Source organism: Capsicum annuum, chromosome 2 (assembly GCF_002878395.1).
Source record: "Capsicum annuum cultivar UCD-10X-F1 chromosome 2, UCD10Xv1.1, whole genome shotgun sequence".
Classification (NCBI taxonomy): Eukaryota; Viridiplantae; Streptophyta; class Magnoliopsida; order Solanales; family Solanaceae; genus Capsicum; species Capsicum annuum.
The window spans coordinates 18,921,243-18,933,873 of NC_061112.1; positions in this window are offsets into that span (position 1 = coordinate 18,921,243).

Genomic DNA, 12,631 nt, shown 5'->3' on the forward strand with positions numbered 1-12,631 from the left:
AGAAATAAATAAAGTGCGATATGTGCAAGTAAAGACAAGCAAGTAGAAATATTAAATAGAAGGAAAATATGTATAACTGTCTTTTGGAAGGCAAACTTACCTAATTATCCGATTTTAAGGTTGACAAACCTATGAAAAAAATGATTATTAAGCAAAGAATTATTTGGGAATAAAAGTGTTCATATATTCCCGATGCTTCTTTCAAAATTTCCCCAGTATCGAGCTTTGAGATGCTGGAGGATGCAAGATTGTGTACTTGTTGGGGAGAAAGAATGATTATGGGGTTATGATGACCGAACTCTGCATAGAGTTTTCTACATTTCTTAAGTGTCTCGAGAATTCGGTCAATATAGTTCGAAATAAGAAAATAAGATAAATTTTGAGGCAGGTTATCAAAATTTGCCCCAGTGTATGATCTATTTCAAATACTGTCTGTTTGAGAGAGAAAAAATCTTGGCAAAATGTATGACGTGTTTGATTGTTATGAAGACATCTGATTGCTGTCTCTGATTGTCCACGAATAATAAGGCCCTCAACTAGTAAGGTAACTGAAATCTAATAATGTCTTGACTGGTGGGGCTATTAAAATGTAAAAGGCCCTACACTGCAGAACAAATGTAGTGGCTTTTTGTCTGGCAGATCTATAAAAAATGTAAAAAATACTCAAAAATAAGCGCTTAACTACAAAATAAAATACCGATTATAAAGGTATGTGCTTGAAAGGAAAAATTAAATGCCTGTATTTTAAAATTGAGCGCCTTTAATAAAAAGTAAAAATGCATGTAAGTGAAAGTGGGCGTCTTGGATGAAAAGTAAAAAATACCCGTATGTGAAAATGGGCGTCTTGAAAAAAGAAAGAAAGAATTTTTCCTATTCTTGATAAAAAGTGCTGAAAGATGACGAAGATATGATCGTGTCTTGACTTCAGTTGGTACCAATAATTAGCAGTGTGCATAAGAACTCCCCCAACTCTTTCCCAACTAACTGAGATCGACTTTAGGGTAACTCCTATAGTTTTAGGTAGTACCTCAGACACGCCTAAGTATCAACAAGATTTTTTGTCTTGCTTTAATAAAAAATATTTTGAGCTATGCCTATCCTCATGTTTCAAGTACCCTCTTCCAAAAAAAAGTCCAATTTCGTACATATTTGAGTAATTTTTCTTTTTAAATTTGGGAACATCTAGAGAAATACACGCATACTTAGAAAAGAATTCAATGCACACCATTGCGACATCATAGGCTTGACCTTCATGTAAGTATACACTGATGTGAGAACACTTGGAATAGGATCTCGTAGGACTTGCTATCGGCTTGTAACATAGGCTTGGGGACGGGTAGGATGGTATTTGGGATAAAAGTGACTAATTCCTCAATGAGCATTGCATTGCATTTGTGCTTTCGACATTTGTTGCTCTTTGATGATTGATCTTTTCAGTTGTGTTGCATTGTACCTTGTTTTGTAGTTATGTTGACTTCTTTTGAATCTTGTTTTGGAGTTTTTGCCCCATTTTTTCAACAAATTATATATTTTTTTAATTTTTTCCTTTCTTTTTTATGGTTTTTTTTGCTCCTGTAAAGTCATTTTTTTAATTTTCGTTCATTTGGGACAATATATCCTTTGCATTTTGCATCTTTGTTGTAACGCTCCGAGTCTATACGCCAGACGCTACACGGTACTCATATTCTGAAGGACCACAAATTAACCCATGAGTGGTACCTGCTGCAATAACTAAATAATAATACTATAGCATGCAGAAATTAGGCAAAAAACATGCCATAAGGTTCAATATTGTAATAAAACTGAATACGGTATAACAAATATGAAATCTGATACATCTGTCTGAAAATACTCTAGTCTAAAAAAACCTCTAAACTGTCTGAAATATGGAGTTGATGGGACAAGTCACCAACTAACTCCGAACTACTAAAATAAGCTGAACTACTAAAATAATGATCATGTCCTCGAACTAAGATGACTCACCACTAACTCTGTTAGCTGAATATCAGAACTGTTAAGTATGATCGGGAGCCCGCGCGTTTGAACCTATGATATGAAACATCATAGCGCAAAAAAAGGGTAAGCATCAGTACTTTGAATGTACTGGCATGCAAAGTGAGGTAGGTTGAAATGCATGAGTTCATATGCATGAACAATACTGTTTGAATGACGTGAGTACAACTAAATGAGAGTACATACGTGAATATGCAAACTGTAACTTAGATTATGATAACACTGGAATATCAAATCTGAATACTGATTAACTAATATTTGAACCTACTGATGCTGAATTACTGATAGCTGAGTGACTGTATCTGACAGTCTTGATTCTGTGGAACTATATTGAGTTCCGTTCTGAGCTGAGTGACTGTATCTGATAGTCTTGATTTTCTGTAGAATTGAATTTAGTTCTATACTGATACTGGAACTAAAACTGAAACTGTGGGAAGTAATCATCTAACGACATACCCTTCTCTGAATTGATTGGGGTCCAACTTGTAACCCCAGCTAGAAGGGTGTCATTACCGTGCCACGGGTAAAGACAAGCTGAGTCACCCTCATCTGGCAGGTGCTCTGAATGAGAATGGTGGTACCCTCAACTGGCAGGTAGATCACCTTATCAACCCTCAACTGGCAGGTTGATGTCTCAACCTACGCTGGCTACTTAGTTATGGAACACAAGGTCTGCTTCTAAGGATCACACCCTCTACTGGCAGGTGAGTCCCCATCCGTGGGTTCACTCGGTGCTGAATCCTATTCCCAACTGAATAGACACTGGACTGGATTCTAGACTGTTCTAGGCTGGACTAAACTATTTTGATCATATTGTATAACTGAACTGAACTAAGTTCACTGGGTTCTGTGGACTGATGGAATACTACTGAATTCCGTTGACGGACTGAGTACTACTAAGGTCTGAACTGGATACTGTGATTGATTTCTGAATACTATTGAGTTTCCCTGAGTTCTGTAATTGACTGAATTTCACCGATTTGACATGACTGATACTATCCTATGACTGACCACGACTCTAGGTAAACAACTAAATTGTCCGGTATTAAATACCCCCAGGACTCGATAGCATAAATTATACAACAAGGCATAATCTTGAAACATGATAGCTAATTATTGGGTCAACGTACATTCATTTGGGACATTCTAGCAAACACTTGCATGACATAAACTTGAATATATACTGAAATGATATAATTTTACTATTCAACTCACATAAATAATTCATCAAACACTTGAAAGACATAATCTATGCACATGACACTAAAACAACATGTAAGCATCATAGTTCAATTCTACATTTACAACTTTAAGGGTTTCAACATGGTTTCACATGATAATGCACACATATCAATCAATTCCACATGAATCTTATAGTAAGTCATGAACTAGAAACACCATTAACATGGTAATCATGAACACATTCAATTTCAACCATGAAAAACTTATAGTTAAAAGATGTTCTTGAACTTCAAGGGTGGAAGGGAACCCTTGGATGAACACTTGACATACCTTAGTTGCTAAATTCCTGAAGAATAATGGTGGAAATCTTGAGCCTTGGCCTTGAAATGAAAGCACCTAGGGTTCTTGAGCAATTTGAGAGAAAGTACGTATATTTTTCTCAATGAGGGATGAATCTCATATTTTAGGGCCGAATAGGGGTAGGGAAAAAACCTAAATACCCCCAAGGACGCGACTTTTAATGACTTAAAATGAAATATTGATGCACGGGATGATGCATCGCATTGTTGGTATCGACACGATAGCCAACGCACCGCATCGAGTCCATGTTGGTTCATTGAAAATTGCCACTGGGAGCCAAGGAAAAATATTGATCGACACAATGGATGGCGCACTGCGTCGAGATCGCATTAATACACTATTTTGGGTTCCCAGACATGTGTCAAACGAGGTTTAAAAAATTTGAAATTCGTCCGGAAACACCTACTGACATTCCTGATCATGATTCAACCTAAAGATTGATACTTTAAGGTTATAAGAGTCGTGAATTAGAGTTTCCAACTAACGAAGGCTAAAATAATACTATGTCTGAATACTTAGCTAGAATTTTCTAAGTCTGGGACCCTTAGCAAGCTTAAAGGACTAAGCTAAGCTGAGGATTTCGTGGGGTCTTACTATATCTAACCCTTGGGAACATTTATCCTCGAATGAGTGTGACTACGATGGGATAACTGATAGACTGGACTTTCTTACTGGACATGCACAACTGAAGCATGATTTCTTGACCGAAATTACTGATATACTGAATTATCATACTGAACATGCATATCTGATGTATGAGTACATAGCTAGACATGATTCATGAATGCATGACTGAGTATGCAATATTAATTGATACTACATTGGTAGCTATATCTGAACATGAGACTGAGCAATTCAAAGAAAAACTGTTACCTTGGGTTGAGTCTGTGTTTGCGGAGAATAGGTGGGGATACTTGGTCCGCATATCTGCTTCTGCCTCCCAAGAAGCTCCCTCAATGGACTGATTCTGCCAAAGACTTTGACTGGAGGAACCTCTTTGTTCCTCAGTCTGCGGGTCTGTAAATCAAGGATTTCGACTGGAATCTCCTCATAAAAGAGGTTGTTCTGAATATCTATGCCCTCTATAGGGACTATGACTACTGGGTCACCTATGCATTTCTTAAGCAAGGAGACATGGAACACTGGATGCACTGAAGCTAAGTCTGAAGGCAACTCAAGCTCGGAAGCTACCTTTTCAAAATGGCTGAGAATTCGGTAAGGACCAACATATCGGGGACTGAGTTTCCCCTGCTTGCCAAACCTCTTCACTCCTTTCATAAAAGAGATTTTTCAAATACACAAAATCCTCAATCTCGAACTCGAGATCCTTTCTGCGCACATCTGCATACGATTTCTATCGGCTCTGACCTATCTTAAGACTTTCCCTGATCAACTTAACTTTCTCTAAGGTATCAAATACCAAGTCAGCCCCTACCACTGCAGCCTCACCCACTTTAAACCAACCGATGAGAGATCTATACTGCCTCCCGAAAAGTGCTTCAAACGGAGCCATCTAAATGATGTAATGATAGTTGTTGTTATATGCAAACTCAATCAAAGGTAAATGGGCATTCCAACTACTTTTTAAAGTCAATCGTGCACGCTCGCAGCATATCCTCTAAAGTCTAGATGGTCCTCTCTGCCTAACCATCTGTTTGGGGATAAAAGGTTGTACTGAGGTGAACTCAGGTACCAAGACCCTTTTGGAATGCCTTCCATAAATGAGAGGTGAACTGCATACCTCTGTCTGAAATAATGGACAATGAAACACCGTGCAACCTGACCAACTCCCTGATATAGAGTTTGGCATAATCCTCAGCTGAATAAGAGGTATGGACTGGTAGGAAATAAGCTGATTTGGTCATTCCTCTACAATGACCCAAACTAAATCATACTAGCGACGAGTACAAGTCAAACCCATCACAAACTCCATGTTCAGTTCTTCCCACTTTCATGTGGGAATACTGAACTCCTGTATAGACCCACTAGGCTTTTGATACTTAATATTAATATACTGATATATTGAGCACTTAGCCACAAACTCTGCAATATCTCTCTTCATCCCACTCCACCAATAGATCTCCCGTAAACTACGATACATCTTAGTAGCCCCTGAATGAATAGAGTAGCGCGCACCATGCGCTTTTCCAAGAATTCACTATCTCAAGTTATCTACACCTAGCACACATAGCCAACCCTTGCAGCGCAACATACCATTTCTTCTTTGGGAGAAAAACCTCTACCTTCTGATCTCTGACTAATTTCTTTAACTTAGCTAGACTGGGACCCCTATCCTGCTTTTCCTTCACCTCGGAAACCAGGGATGATTCTAAACTGCTCTGCACCCATACATTACCTCCTACTGAATCGACTAAGTGAAGACTTAGTCAGGCAAACTGATAAACTTCCTGAGCTCGCTTCTTCTTACCATCCTCCACATGCACAACACTACTAATAGACATCCTACTGAGAGTATCAACCACTACATTGGATTTACCCAGATGATACATGATGCTCACAACATAGTCTTTTAACAACTCCAACTACCTTCTCTGATGAAGGTTTATGTCTTTCTGAGAGAACACATATTGCAGGCTCTTATGGTCTGTGAACACATCAATATGCACATCATACAAATAGTGCCTCCAAATCTTTAAGGAAAACACTACTACTGCTAACTCAAGGTCATGAGTAGGATAGTTCTTTTATAGGGTTTAAGCTGTCTAGAGGCATAGGCTATAGCCTTTCCTCGTTATATCAAAACACACCCCAAATCGACTCTGGAAGCATCGCAATACACAACAAAATTGTCTGAACTATCTGGCAGGGTCAAAATTGGAGCTATAGTGACTTGAGTCTTCAACTCTAGATAACTCTTCTCAGAAGAATCTGACCACTAGAATTTAACTTTGTTCTGAGTCAATTTGGACATAGGGGATGCAATAGATGAAAATCACTCAATATACCATTGGTAATTACCGGTCAAGCCCAAGAAACTCCTGATATCTAATAGAGAGATGGGTCTGGGCTAATTTTTTACTGCTTCAATCTTTTGGGGATCAACTGTAATGCTATCACCGAAAACTATATGGCCAAAGAAAGCTATTAACCTTAGCCAAAATTCGCACTTACTAAATTTGGAGAATAGCTAATAGTTTTGGAGAGTCTGTAGTAGTATTTGGAGATGGTCTGCATGATCATACTCACTGTGGGAGTAGACAAGAATGTCATCTATGAAGACTATGATGAACATGTCCAAGTACTTCTTGAACACACGATTCATCAAGTCCATAAAAGTTGCTGGGGAGTTGGTAAGACCAAATGACTTGACTAAGAATTTGAAGTGACCATACCGAGTTCTAAAGGCTGTCTTCGGGATGTCACATTCCCTGACCCTGAGCTGATGATAGCCTGATCTAAAGTCTATCTTGGAGAAGTAACTGGCACCCTGAAGTTGGTCAAACAAGTCATCAATTTTGGGAAGTGAATACTTGTTCTTGACCGTGACTTTATTTAGCTGACGATAATCAATTCAGATTCTGAGAGAATCATCTTTCTTACGCATGAATAAAATTGGGGCACCCCACTGACACACTAGGTCTGATAAATCCCTTATCTAGAAGATCGTTTAACTGTTCTTCTAATTCTTTGAGTTTTGTAGGTTCCACTCTGTATGGTGGGATAATTATGGCTGAGTATCTGGAAAAATGTTTATTTCGAAGTCGATTTCCCTTTCGGGATGAACTCTGGGATGATCTTTGGAAAACACATCTGGGAACTCACATTCTACTGACACTATTCAAGAGTATGAGTTTCTGAACTAGAGTCTTGGACTCTAATGAGATGGTAGACACATCCTGTAGATATCTTTTTTCTCACCTGAAAGTAAGAAATAAGCTGACCCCTAAGTTCTGAAGTACTACCTCTCCATTTTAGGACAGTCTCATTCGAAAACTGAAATTGGACAATTCTATTTTTGCAGTCGACTGATGCATAGCAAGAATAAAGCCAATCCATGCTGAAAATGATATCAAAATCAGTTATCTCTAATTCGACTAAGTCTGTTAAAGTGACTTTTTGAGATATCATAATCGGACAGTTCTTGTATACTCGACGGGCTATGATAGATTTACCCGCTGGGGTAGAGACTGAGAAAAGCTCTATTAGAATTTTAGGACTGACTCCGAAATCAATAGCTATATATGGAGTAACAAAGGACAACGAAGCTCTTGGATCTAGAAAAGCATAAACATGTAAATGAAAAACTTGTAACATACCAGTGACCACATCAGGAGAACTTTCCTAATACTGTTAGGACTAAAGAGCATAGAGTCTATTTGGGCATTGCCCACTGGTGGCACTGGAAGCAGCACCTTGTTGATTCGGGCGACCGGACTGAGCTGGGGATATTTATACTGACCCTGAGAACCTAACTGGGGACAATCTCTGACTCTGTGGCATGGCTTGCCGCACCTAAAACACACATTTCTTCCCGCTCTACAGATACCCTGGTGGTTTCTACCATATTTCTAACAAAGGGGATTGGTTCGGGCGCTGTTGACACTACCCTGAGGTTTAGGTCTTAGTGCCCTATCTCTATTGTTGTGTCTAAATTTAGTCACTGGAGCACTAGCTGAGGATAGAGTTTGAACTGAGGATTTTGGGCAGAACTGAGAACGATTCCCACCCTTTGACTTAGGCTGAGCAAAGTTGAAACTACCTGTTCTCACTCTCCTTCTCCCTATTTTTAGCCTTCTCTATCTGTTGAGCATGAACCATGAGCCTGGATATGTCCATCTCCTTAATCAGCATTGCGGTTCTACATTCCTTGACCACACTGCTAGACACCCTCGACAAAAAATTACTCATCCTGGATCTGCTATCTGCCACCACATGAGGAACTTGAGAAAATACTTTTTCACTGTCATGTTACCTTGCTTCAGATTTATTAACTCCAAAACTTTCACTTTCCTCAACTCCAATGGGAAAAACCTATCCAAAAAAGCAGTGGTAAACTCTTTCCATTCTATGGGCCCTGCATCTGCAAACCTTTCTACTTTCCATTGTCTAAACCAAAAGTGGGCCACATCCTGCAACTGATACGTGGTCAACTCAGCACTTTCAATAGCAATCACCTCCATAATATCTGTAACTTTCTGTACGTGATCAAGAAACTCCTGGTGGTCCTCATATGACTTAGATCCAATATAAGATGGAAGTTTCAGTTGAGTGAAATCTCAAATCTTTGTTGTAGCAGTATTTACCACTGGGTTAGCCGAAACAACATCTGAGCATTTATTATGGGCTACCACAGAATGAGCTAGGGTGGTGAAAGCTGCTCTAGATTTAGTATGGGAGACGTATTCGTTCGGAGGATTTGGTTGGACGGGATATGGTTCTAGCTGGTCTCCCATTCCTCTTCCCTTAGTCCTCTTTGGAGGAATATTCTGTAAAGGGAAGAGAATTTTGGATTAGACAGGGAGTTTAACTGGAGCTCATACTCACTCTTACGAAATGAATACTAAAAGAAAGGGAAACTTTTCTTAAAATACCTCGCAGCCTTCTGTCCATAAGTGTAGCGCGCTACACACCCATACACAAGATTCTACTAGATGTGGATTTCAGACTTCCTAGGACTCTGTTGAACCTTAGGCTCTAATACCAAGTTTGTAACGCCCCGAGTCTGTACCCCGAATGCTATATGGTGGTCATAATCCTGAAGGACCACAAGCTAATCCATGATTGGTACCTACTGCAATAATTAAATAATAATACTGTAGTATACGGAAATTTAGTGGAAAATATTCCATAAGGTTCAATACTATAATAAAATTGAATACAGTATAACAAATACCAAATCTGATACATCTGTTTGAAAATACTCTAGTCTGAAAAAGCCTCTAAACTGTCTGAAATATGGAGTTGATGGGACAAGTCCCCAACTAACTTCAAACTACTGAAATAAGCTGAACTACTAAAATAGTCATCATGTCCTCGAACTAAGATGACTCACCACTAACTCTGTCAGCTGAATATCTAAACTGTTATGTATGATCAGGAGCCCGCGCGTCTGAACCTATGATATGAAAGATCATAGCACAAAATAAAGGTATGCATCAGTACTTTGAATGTACTGGTATGCAAAGTGAGGTAGGATAAAGTGCATGGGTTCATATGCATGAAAAATACTAACTGAATAATGTGAGTATAACTGAATGAGAGTACATGCGTGAATACGTAAACTGCAATTGAGATCATGATCACACTGGAATACCAAATCTGAATACTGATTAACTGATATCTGAACCTACTAATACTGAATTACTGATAGATGAGTGACTGTATCTGATAACCTTGATTCTATAGAACTATACTGAGCTTCTTTCTGAGCTGAGTGACTGTATCCAATAGTCCTAATTTTTTTATAAAACTGAACTGAGTTCTATACTGAGACTGTGAAAAGTAATTATCTAACCGATATGCCCCACTCTGAACGGATTAGGGTCCAACCTGTTACCCTAGCTGGAAGGGTGTCAGTACCGTGCCACGGGTAAAGACAAGCTGAGTCCTCCTTATCTGGCAGGTGCTCTGAACGAGAATGGTAGTACCCTTAACTGGTAGGTAGATCACCTTATCAACCCTCAACTGGAAGGTTGATGTCTCAACCTACACTGTCTACGTAGTTTTGGAACACAAGGACTGCTTCTAAGGATCACACGCTCTACTGGCAGGTGAGTCCCCATCCGTGGGTTCACTCGGTGCTGAATCCTACTCCAAACTAAATAAACACTAGACTGGATTCTAAAATTTACTAGGCTGGACTGAACTGTTCTAATCGTACTATATAACTAAACTTAACTAAGTTCACTGGGTTTCGTAGACTGATGAAATACTACTGAATTCTGTTAATTGACTGAATACTACTGAGGTTTGAACTGGATACTGTGATCGATTTCTAAATACTACTGAGTTTTTCTGAGTTTTGTAACTAACTAAATTCTACTAATCGTGACATGACTGATACTATCCTGTGACTGACCATGGATCTAGGTAAACAACTAAATTATCGGGTATTAAATACCCCAGGACTCGATAGCATAAATTATACAACATGGCACAATCTTGAAACATGATAGCTAAGTACTGGGTCATCGTACATTCATTTGGGACATTCTAGCAAACACTTCCATGACATGAACTTGAATATATGTTGACATGATATAATTTAACTATTCTACTCACATAAACAAATAATCAAACAATTGAAGTACATAATCTATGCACATGACACTAAAGCAACATGTAGCATCATAGTTCAATTCCACATTTACAACATCAAGGGTTTCCACATGGTTTCATATGATAATGCACACATATGAATCTATTCCACATGAATCTTATAGTAAATCATGAACTAGAAACCCCATTAACATGGTAATCATGAACATATTCCAATTCAATCACGAAATTCATCAAACTCATAAACTTGTAGTTAAAAGGGGTTCTTGAACTCCAAGGGTGGAAGGGAACCCTTGGATGAATACTTGAAATACCTATTTTGCTAAATTCCTGAAGAATAATGGTGGAAATCTTGAGCCTTGGCCTTGAAATTAAATCACTTAGGGTTCTTGTTCTGGAGCAATTTGAGAGGGTTGAATAAGGGTGGGGAAAAAACCCAAATACCCCCCAAGGATGCGGCTTTTTATGATTGAAAATCGAACTATCAATGCGCAGAATAACGTGCTGCATCATTGGCATCGACGCGATAGCCAACGTGCCGCATCGAGTCTGCATCGGTTCACTGAAAATTTCCACTGGGAGCCAAGAAAAAATATTGATCGATGCGATGGATGATGCACCGTATCAAGATCATATTGATACGCTATTTTGGGTTCCCAGATATGTGTCAAATGAGGTTCAAAAAATTCAAAACTCATCTGAGAACACCTACTGACATTCCTGATCATGATTCAACCTAAATATTGATACTTTAAGGTCATAAAAGTCGTGTAATAGAGTTGTCAACTTACAACTTACGAAAGACAAAATAATACTAAGTCTAAATACTTTGCTGGAATTTTTCTAAATTTGGGACCTCTTAGCAAACTTAAAAGACTGAGTTAAGCTAAGGATTTCGCGGGGTCTTACATTAATCTTGAATCTTCATCCGTAAATTGTACATATTTAGTGCGCTCAAGGAGGTAGGGCCAAGAGAGGGATAATGCATATAAGCACTAAAAAAGGTATAAACTCAAATGCGATTGTTCAAAGAAAAGGTTTTATGCTAAAAAAGGGAATGCTTAGGATTAATGTCATTTGGTGGCTATGAAAGGCACAATCGGGCCAAAAAAGTCCTACGGTCCTTTCCTAAAGTATAACTCAGAATTTTGCCTCAACAGACATTTAGGCCAAGTTTTAGATCAACAAATGCAATGCAATGAATTAAACTAAAGCTCACTACACAATGCACTTCAAATGATGAGGTTGGTGTCGTTCTTGTCTTAGATTTGTGCAAGAGAATTTTTTTCAAGTGTTACGCAGGTGTGATACAAGGTACCAAAAGAATCTATAGTTTAATATGAAATCAGTCCTTTTCATCATACCAATTTGCTCTTTCTTATGCACACTCCAAACTGTATTGGTACCAACTAAGTCAAATTTATTATTATTTTTATTTAAAAAAATGGGACCAAACCCAAATGAGGGTTGCCTACGTATCTTGTGAAAATAAGAATCAGTTCTGCGTAGTTCAGGAAAAATTGCAAATTTGTATGTGCAATGTATGATTGTAAAAAAACATTTGATGGTCATTCATAAAAAAATGTGAAAGACGATCAAGAAAGAACTTCTTTTAGTATCAAAATTGTTCTGATCAAATGATCGAAAGAATGGATGTAAAGCATGGGGAGAGCTTTGACACAACTTCAGTAGGCTGACAAGATTTAAAAAGTCAGACATTGAAGGAATTATGACATTATTTCGCCGCAGTTGTCGGGATTATTATAACTGAAAAAATATTGATTCTTGCTTTTGAAAGTGAGGATCGATACGCCATAATTTTAATAGTTTACGACAT